Here is a 9578-nt window from a genome sequence, read left to right as displayed (position 1 = left end):
TCCGCCCCCTCCCCTGGTGTCCGACCCTCTTCTTCCCCGCTACAGGACCCGGGCCTCTCTGAGGACCACTGCCCCAGCCAAGCTCTTCTCTAGCCAGCCCCAGCCCTCTGCACCCCGCCCCGGTTATCCCGCTCACCTCCAGCCCGGCCCCTCTTCCCCATCCCGCTCGCCTCAAGCCTGGCCCCACCTCCCCACCACCACACCTCTCCCGGGCTCCTGATTACCCAGCGCCCCGCGCGCCCACCTGCCGGACCCAACCGCCCCGCGGCGCCCCATCCCGACCAACCCCCAAAGCTGCAAGTAACTCCCTCGGGGTCGCTAGCTTCAGGCCGCCGGCTTCAGAAAGCAGACCAAGGGTCAAGTTTGAGGGGCGTCGGGGAAAGAGCTAGGGACCGGCTTGCTGGCTTCTGTAAAAAGCAGTGTCCCCGCGCCTGCCGCATCCCAGAAGACCCTGGAGTCCTCTGGAGAATGGCAAAGGAGCAATAGACAGCCTCTCAGCCGGGCCCTGAACAGGAAAGTGCTTCTAAATCGACATGTCGACCTGTCCGCAAAGTAGACAAAGAGATTACATCTCAAAAACCAACTCAGACAAAAACAAACACCACTCACACCTCCAAGACGCGAGAAAGGGGGCAAGGCACCTTCGTAGAAGGCTGAAAATGACGACAGTTGCACTCAACTCAGGGACGCATCAGAGAGAGGAAGGGAGAGGGAGAGACTGAGACTCCGTGCAGGTGGTGAGTGACTGACTTCAAGGCCCGTGACTATTGAGTTTAACTACAAAGGGACTTAATTGGTCCAAATGCATTCAGTAGGAGCATAATTATACTGGTAAAGGGTTCTGAGTAATTCAGACACCCAACATAAAACCACCCTCTAGTTTGGGGGCTTTCTTACCTTTAATCTATCACCTGTAGAGCCACCCCAGGAGCACTGTGAAATTAATTGGCCAATGTCCCTCCTGGACCCTTGGGATAGGGGAGACTGGGTGAGAAGCATCAGCCCAGGGAGGCTTTCAGTATTACCTAAGGTCAGACATTGGTTCATTCACCTGTTGCAGCAGTGGGTGTTGCCAGTTGACCTGTGTGGGAGTAAGGAGGGGGGATGGGAAGCTACCTGACCTGCTTCACACCCCAAGTGGATTCCTTTCATTTTGTCTGTCGCAGTGCTATCTTGTGTGTAGTACCCAGCTGACATCACTCAAATTGGATGATGGGAGGGTTGGCTCTGCATGGTGCAATAAGAAGTCATTCCAAAGCATTGAGGCACTGAAATCACCTGAGGTCATCCCTCAGAGGATGAGGGTGCAGAAAGACAAAGGGTTCGGTCCAGCTGGATAGCAGCACAAGGTTCCCGTGTCAGAACATAATGCTGACCTCACAATTTCATTTTTTAAACTTACAAAAAAATTTTTTTGAGATAGGTTCACACTATGTAGTCCAGGCTAGCCTTGAACTTGTTATGTGCCCCACCGTGGCCTTAAACTCATGATCCTCCTGCTGTCACTGGAGAAGGTCTGAGGAGCTCCCCCCAGGAAGGAACTAGGGACCTCAATTCACCCCTCAATTCATGGTGATAGGTTGTAGGTTTCCTGATTCCATCACAGAAAAAGAATTTTCAAGGCATGCCAGTGAGAGGCATAAAGAGGTTTATTAGGCAAAATTTTAAAAGTACCTTCTCAGTGTGAACCCTTGAGAGAGGCACAAGATGGTCAGATTTAGGGTTGTTGTCTTCAAAATGGGTGACCTAGAATATGTATTCCTACTGTTTGTCAATTGCCCATCTGCAGGCTGGGGCTATGTTAGAATGTAAACCATGTGCTATATGTGTGTTTGAAGCTGAGATATGCTGCCTGCTTCAGGGTCAGGAAGGGTAATTTAAGGGTGAAAAGCCAGGCCCAGAGCCCAATTTATAGGCTCATTGTGTCTTTAAGACCCTTAGGAGTTTTTTGGGAATAAGTTTCCAAAAGGGAAAAAGATTTGAGTAACTTTGTGTCCTGAAGCTGCAGTTTTTGTAAAAAGTACAATTTGAGTCAGGTGTGGTGGCACACACCTATAATCCTAGCACTAGGGAGGCTGAGGCAGGAGGATTACTGCAAGTTGGAGCCCAGCCTAGGCTACAAAGTGAGTTCAAGGCCAGTCTGAACTGCATAGTGAAACCCTGTCTCAAAAGGACAAAAAAAAAAAAAAAAAGTACAGTTTGAAACTCAACAATGTTCCTTGTTTTCTTCTTACCTATCTTTATTTTCTTTTCTATCCCACCTTGATACTTCAGCTTCCTGAGTGCTAGTACTAGAGGTGTGCACCAGCACAGCCAGCTAACCTCATAATTTTAAAGGTAGGTTGTGCATTCTGGTATGTACTCAGCGAGGTGAAGATGTTGAAATCCATATCAACAAATAACATCTCAAACTGAACAGAAATTTATACAGAATTTCTGTGGTGCTGATTAAGACTGTTTGTATAAACCTAAAGCAGTTATACTGTAGCCTACTGATACTTTGATATCCTTGGGGACTGTCAGTGCTTGCTTTCGTTTATTTATTTTGTTATGCTGGGAAAACAAACTTAGTGGCTCACACCTGCTGGGCAAGTGCTTTGCCACTGAGCTACATCCCTAGGCCAATGGCTGCTTTTATTTATTTATTTAATTTTTTTGAGACAGTGTTGCTGTGTAGCCCATGCTGGTCTCAAACTCACAGCAATCCTCCTGCCTCCTGAGTGCTGGGGTTACAGGCATGCACCACCATGCCAGGCTCTGTAGCTGCTTTAGAAAAAGAAGGAAAGCAGTGAATTTCTCACATCAGGAAAATAGAACGAGCACAAGTAAACAACCTAATGCTGCACCTCAAGCTTCTAGAAAAAGAAGAGTAAGTGAAGCCCAAAGAAGAGAGGAAATTATGAAACTCAGAACAGAAATTAATGCAGTGGAGACTAAGAAAACAATACAAAGAATTAAGGAATCAAAGAGTTGAAAGAATAAAAAGGAAGGAAGTGATAACCTCTGAAAATGTGTGTCTTTGCTCCAATCTGCTAAAATATTGTACTGATCCATTGAAATGCTATGACAAAATACCTTAGGTTTGGTAATTTATGAATTGAATTTTTAAAAAAATTTATTTGTACATGTTTGCAGTACACAATCATTCATTGTGGAGAGTTGGTATGTAAACATGACATCTTAATTCATTTTACTTCCCCTTCCCCTCCTCTCCTAAACAACAGAATTTTTTGCCCAGAACTGTGGGGACAGGGGATTCCCACATAAAGCACCAGCAGATTTGGTGAGTGGTGAGGGCCTGTTCCTCTTGGTTGGCATCTTCTCTGTGTCCTCACCTTGTCACTGGGCTGGGTCTAAGGGTCCTTGAGGCTGAAATAAGGAACTTAACTTACCCTTTTGAAGGAGGTTCACTTACTACTGCAGAGGAAAAAGAATTTTTAGGATGCAACAGTAAAAGGCTCAGGAAGAGCTCATCATCACTTCTCGGCCTTTTGGCTAAGATGAAGTGTAGGAAGGGCTCATCAGCTAGAGATTTAGGACACATTCAAGATCGAGCGGCTGGGGATTTAGCTCAGTGGCACAGCGCCTGCCTGGCAAGCGCGAGGTTGTGAGTTTGATTCCCAGTACTGGAAAAACAAACAAACAAACAAACAAACATCGAGTGCAGCAGCTCAGAGAAATGAGATGCGTTACAGTTTAGGACTGGGAACATTTACATCTCTCAGTATGGGGTGGAAAACCCAAGAAAAAGTGGCCCACCCCCTAGAAGGGTATTTAGCCCATTTTACAAGTATGGGTGGGTTTTTTAAAAAATGGGTAATTTGAATATTCTTCAGATTCAATCAACCTACTCCTTTATTTTGAGATCAGACTCCTCCTGTTCCTTGCTTTCTCAATTAAGCCGATTTATGGACTGTTATACAATTCCTAAGGAAGTTTGGGCAGGATGGGCCTGTAGGGAAGAAGTCTAAATTTAACTAAAGGAATGCTGTTATGCATCGCCTTGGGTAACTTCGGCTGGGTCAGGAAATTGCAGTCTTCTTAAAAGTACAAAGTCCTAGTTATAATTTCCTTGTCTCCTTTCTACCTATCCTTATTTCTTCTATCCTGCCCCCACCTGAGGGAGAGAGTCAGCACTAATTCTGTGCATGAGGACCACACCCTCACAAGCCAGTCCCCTCTTGAGCAGTGGCCCACCTCAGTACAACTCCTAATGCCATCGCCTTTTGGGGTCAGTTTCAAAGTGTGAATCTGGTGGGGAGATATGTGTGGAGACCACAGCAAACACCAGGATTCCAGCCTTGAGTCAGAGTGAGGCCTGGCCCTGTTGGGTTCAGCCAACTCAGACTTGTTTGTTCTGTCTTGCTGTGGTGCTGTTCACAGGCTTTAGGAAATTGGAAAAGGTAGACTGCTAATCGAGTGCTCTGTTCTCTTCTTAGGTCCTGCAGTTCAAGGACCTGGGCCTTGGAAGACCGGGGTCTTGGAGCTCAGACTGAGGTAGGATAGCAGGGGGAAGACATCAGCAGAAAGAAGACAAAGAAATCAGGATTTTAAAACTGTACTTTTAAGAAAAAACTGCAACTTCAGGACACAAAAGCTACTCAAGCCTTTCTGCCTTCTAGAAAACTCACTCAAAAAAGAAAAAATTCCTAAAGGTCTTAAAGACACAGTAAGCCTGTAAATTGGACTCTGGACTTTACAGGGCCCTGGACCTGTCCCTTTTCCCTATAAATTGTACTTTCTCCACCCTCAAAGAAGCAGCAGTATCAGTGCGCACCGTAGCTCAACTTCAGGCATAAAAATGGCTCACATTCTGACATAACCTGCCAAATGGGTCACCTGACAGACAGTAAGACTGCACAGCCTAGAACCACCATCTTGAAGACACCCCCAAGACCCCATAAATATACCCAGCTCAGGCCAGGGTTACAGCTTAGTGGCAAGATGCCTGCCTAGCAAGCATAAGGTCATGAGTTCAATTCCTGGTACCAAAGAAAATATAGCCAGTTCTGGTTCATAATGCCTCTCTGTCTCTCTGTTTCTCTCTTTCTTTTTCTCTGTCCTTTTCTCTCTGTCTTTCTCACCTGCACTCTATTTTTTGTGTGTGTACCTTTTCATTTCTGCCTACTAAAACCCTTCCTACGCCTTTTATCGACTAGTCCTGAAAATTCTTTTTCTGCTATGGGAGAACCTGCAAACTTATTCTGTGTTTAGGGTGGGTTAGGTTCCTTATCTCAGCTTCTGCAACCTCCTCAGAGTCAGTCTGGTGACAGGACCTTAAAGTCACCAGTATTAGCTGAGTGTACACGCCTGTTATCCCTGCACTAGGAAGACTGAGGCAGCAAGATCGCCCAGAGTTTGAGGCCACCCTGGGGTACATAGTGAATTCGTGGCCAACCTGAACTACATAGTGTGACCCTGTCTCAAAAAACAAAAAAAAAAAGTCACTAGTGTTGATAGCACTGGCTGGACCTACAGCTCAGTGTTTCAGGCTTTGCAGGGGCGGGGGCACACTCAGTGCTTACTTGCTCACCTGTGAGCTTGCAGTTCCCCTGGAGAAATTCTCCTTTCCCTGCAGCCTGTCTTTCCACTAGCCCAGCTGCTTGCCCATCCCACTGTGTCCTATCCCTCCCACTTGGTGTGTGCTTTCTTATAATCCTGAAAGTCCAGTAAGTCTGGTTGTTGACAGAATACAAAGATCCTGAAAAACATCCCAAGAGATGGATTGAGCATTCTCTTTGGAGCTGATGACATTAAATGCTGTGAACCACGGACATGTTCACTTTCCTGTCCATCATGGTCATTTTCCATCTAGTGCAGGACCTAAGCTTAGAACATCTGGACAGTGACTGAGCAATGCACTTGAAATAAATGTTAGCAAGTGCATTTAGTTCAGCGTATATTTTCCTCTATATCTATCATTTCTAAAACAAGTGTACACAAAGCCTCAAAGATCTTTGTATTCAACTAGGTATACATATAAACAGAACTAAGAGGTTAGCATGGGATCAGAGACTTGCTGATGCAGTTTTTAAAGTGTTGCATTGGGGCTGGGGCTTTAGCTCAGCGGCACAGTGCCTGCCTGGCAAGCACAATGTCGTGAGTTCAATTCCCAGTACCAGAAAAAAACCCACCAACAAAAATATTCGCTTAAGTGTTGCATTGCAATATTTAAGTTTATTTGGTCAGGGACATAGGCAATGCTTTTAGTGGTGCTGAAGATCGAACCCAGGCCCTCACAGACGCTAGTCACCTGCTGTACCACTGAGCTGCACTCCTAGACCAGAGCAATGCTTTTTTAAGCTGCTATAGCACAAAACTATTGTAAAAACTAGTTTTAAAATGTATTAACTATTTGATGTAATTTGTCGAGTGTTGATAAACTAATTAACTGGGAAGTCAGTAGGCTGAGGTGGTCTGCTGCCCTGAGTTCCTACCTAAACAAACTGAAACCCAGCTCGCTGTAAACAGTAAAACGAAACAAGCTTAATCAGCCAGAAACTGCCAGCTAACCTCTAACTGGGGACTTTCAGCTGGAGTGATCCAAATAAAGCTACTTATAAGAACAAAATTATTAAAACCTTTTTAAACTACTTCTTTCATGTAAAAATGCAAATAGTACAGAAGGGTACAAAGTCAAACGGTTGACACTTTTCCCCACCCCCACTGCCACTGCCCCAGCTCTCTAGAACTGAAGAACCGCAACTCAAATCTTATCTGTGGAATTCACCCATAAAGGCTTTCCCCTGCTGCCCCCGTGTCAGAGCCGGAACCACCTGCCATCAGGAGCTGCCTGACTTGTGAATTACTGTTTGCTCAAATAAACTCTGCAGTATTTCAGTGTGCCTCAATTTATCTTTCCAGGCTACTAGCAGCTGCAGCATTACGTTTGTTGATGAACATGGATGGATGACATTCAATCTATGCGTGGCTCAAGTAACTTGTTTTCCACTGGGGGAGATCCTGCAGGGACTGTCCCAGTACATGGGGAAAGCTTGCTGTGAGACTGGGAAAAGTTACACTGGAGCCATGCTCACTTACATCGGGCTTAAGGGTGAGCAGACTTTTTTAAAGCAAAGGCAGACAATGGAGGGCGGAAAGAGTCCTGGCTTGTTGGAAGGTGGGCTGAAACAGGGCTTTTGGCCTCCAACTGGGGTGGGTCTCAAGTCCCAGGCTTTTGGACCCTATTTCTCAGGTAAAGGGAAGCTGCTGGGCATTTTGAAGCAACAGGATTGGAGCTTTGGAAAGCGTATTTTGGCACCCGCATGTGTAACAGGCTGAGGTGGGAATGGACATTGGAGGAAGGGACAGTGGCCCTGTGGCTGAGCATCTTTGAGTTGAGAGGAAACCAGGCCTGAATTAGGAGTGAGAACAAAGGGTAGGAAGAGAAACACCCAACACTGGACACTTAGAAAGCACTTTTTCCTGGATCTGCAGAGCCTAGGAGGAGGGTGACACCCAGAGCCTGTCCGGCATGAGGAACTGTGGCCTTGTAAGAGGTTGTGGCTTTGCCCATCTTGGTTCAGCTAATTAGCAGTGGGACTTTCCACAGACTCTTGTCTTCTAACTGGGGAAGCACCAGAGGCACTGGAATTACATGAGATCACAAGAGAATATCCCCAAAGTGGTATTTGGAAACACTTTCAATTTGACTTTTAAGGGCGCTTGGACAGGATCTGCCAGGAGCTTGGTTTTCTTGAATGCAGCTGACTCACCCAGCAGAGGGGAGCATGGACCAGAGGGGCCTGAGCAGTGACCAGATCTAGTGGCCAAGATGGCTCAGTAGGTGAAGAATCACAGTGATGCATGTGACAGTCAAGGCAAGTGGAGATGCGAAATAGGTGGGAAAGCTGGAGGGAGGGGAAATGGTTGCACCAACATCATTCCCTCCTTTTCCCTCCCTTCCTCCCTCTCCCTTCATCCCACTTTAATCTGCTTGTGTCAGGCGGTAAGCGAGGCTCAAAGATAATAACAAGTTACTCTGAAATAATGAAAAACGTTTAGAAACAAGCAATCATTTTAATCCTTGTAGTAACATGGCACAGAAATGATTGGAGGGGTCAGACTCAAAAGTCTGCCACCAGAATGTGAGAGCTTTATGATTTTTAGGCACAATGTTCCTCCTGCTCAGGAGGTCATCCGAAGGGTGGTCCCTTCCCACTGAGCATCAGGCACACCCCCAAGATGTCCTTTCTTTATGCGTGTGCCCCCCCTTCCCCCGTCTGGCCTTCTGGCAGGATACGGGTTTGAATTTCTGTGGCTGCCTTAATCATTCACCTTTGGATAAGAGCAGTTTGGCAGTGGTTGTCCGAAAGGGTAGTGCCTGTGTGTATCAGGAAGATGCCAGGTGTGCCTGGCAATTTCCACACTGCACTGGACAATTCCTGCACTGTACTGTTAGTCTACTTTTGAGGCTTAAAGCCAAATTAAAATTTGGAATTAACACATCTCACACTACTGAATAACAGTGAACTTTGATCCAACTTTAGGTCAACCCCTTTCCGAACATATTGTACAACGGAATAACAGTCTATGCACACAATGTTAAGGTTAACAGATATATCCTCAATTATGCATAGGATGTTTCAGGAGGGACACTGAGGCAGGCTTGAATAGTAGCTCTTCAGTTCTACAGAGCTGGGAGTTGGTCTTTTGACTTTGTACCTTTCTGTATCACTTGCATTTTCACATGAAACAAGTACTAAAAAAGGTTTTAAATAATTTTTGTTCATATATACATATTTAGTCAAATGAATAAGTACCTCTATCCTTTTATTTATTTATTTATTTATTTATTTATTTATTTATTTTTCCAGTACCGGGAATTGAACTCACGACCTTGCACTTGCCAGGCAGGTGCTGTGCCACTGAGCTAAATCCCCATTCCCCCCTGTCCTTTTATTAGTTAGCTTCCTTGTCCCATTGGTGAGACATGATTCCTGACACCCATAAGGAGGAGGATGAGGTGGAAGAAGAGAGGCGTAATTTGACTCACAGTTTCAGGGGTTCCGTCCATGGTCAGCCGGTGCCAAGGCAAGAACATCAAGGCAGAAGAGTATGACAGAGCAGAGCTGCTTAGTTCACAGTGGCTGGGAAGCAGAGCAGGGGAACAACACCAAGGAGAAAGGGGCCAGATACAGACCCCAAGGCCACACTTCTATGACCCACCCAGACAGAGGTAGAAGCGTGCTTTATGAATCCCCTGCGTGGATCCAAAACCAATCAAATTGACACAATCAAGCCTGCTCATCACAGTTCCTGTGAGCTATAGTTAAGCTGAAAGCTTATTTTTGTGTAGTAAGATTTTTCAAAAACTTAAATGCAATACTTACCCAGATTGAGTTTCAGGTTTTATTCAAACTGTTGAGTCCTGTATGGGAAAAAAGTTTGAACTTTGATTCTTTAGTTTAGTACCTATCTTTCCCAGAAATAGCTCCTCCACTAAGTTAACACATTAACACATTCGTCATTTATAGTAATGATAATTATGGTAATAGCTAATATTTCTAAGAGCTTCCTATGTTCTGAGTACTGTGATTGGTGTCTTATAGGCCTGTCTCATTTACTCTTCATAGCAG

This window comes from Chinchilla lanigera, unplaced genomic scaffold, assembly GCF_000276665.1.
Source record: "Chinchilla lanigera isolate Chin_1 unplaced genomic scaffold, ChiLan1.0 scaffold00091, whole genome shotgun sequence".
NCBI lineage: Eukaryota > Metazoa > Chordata > Mammalia > Rodentia > Chinchillidae > Chinchilla > Chinchilla lanigera.
Note: the sequence above shows the minus strand (reverse complement) of the source record.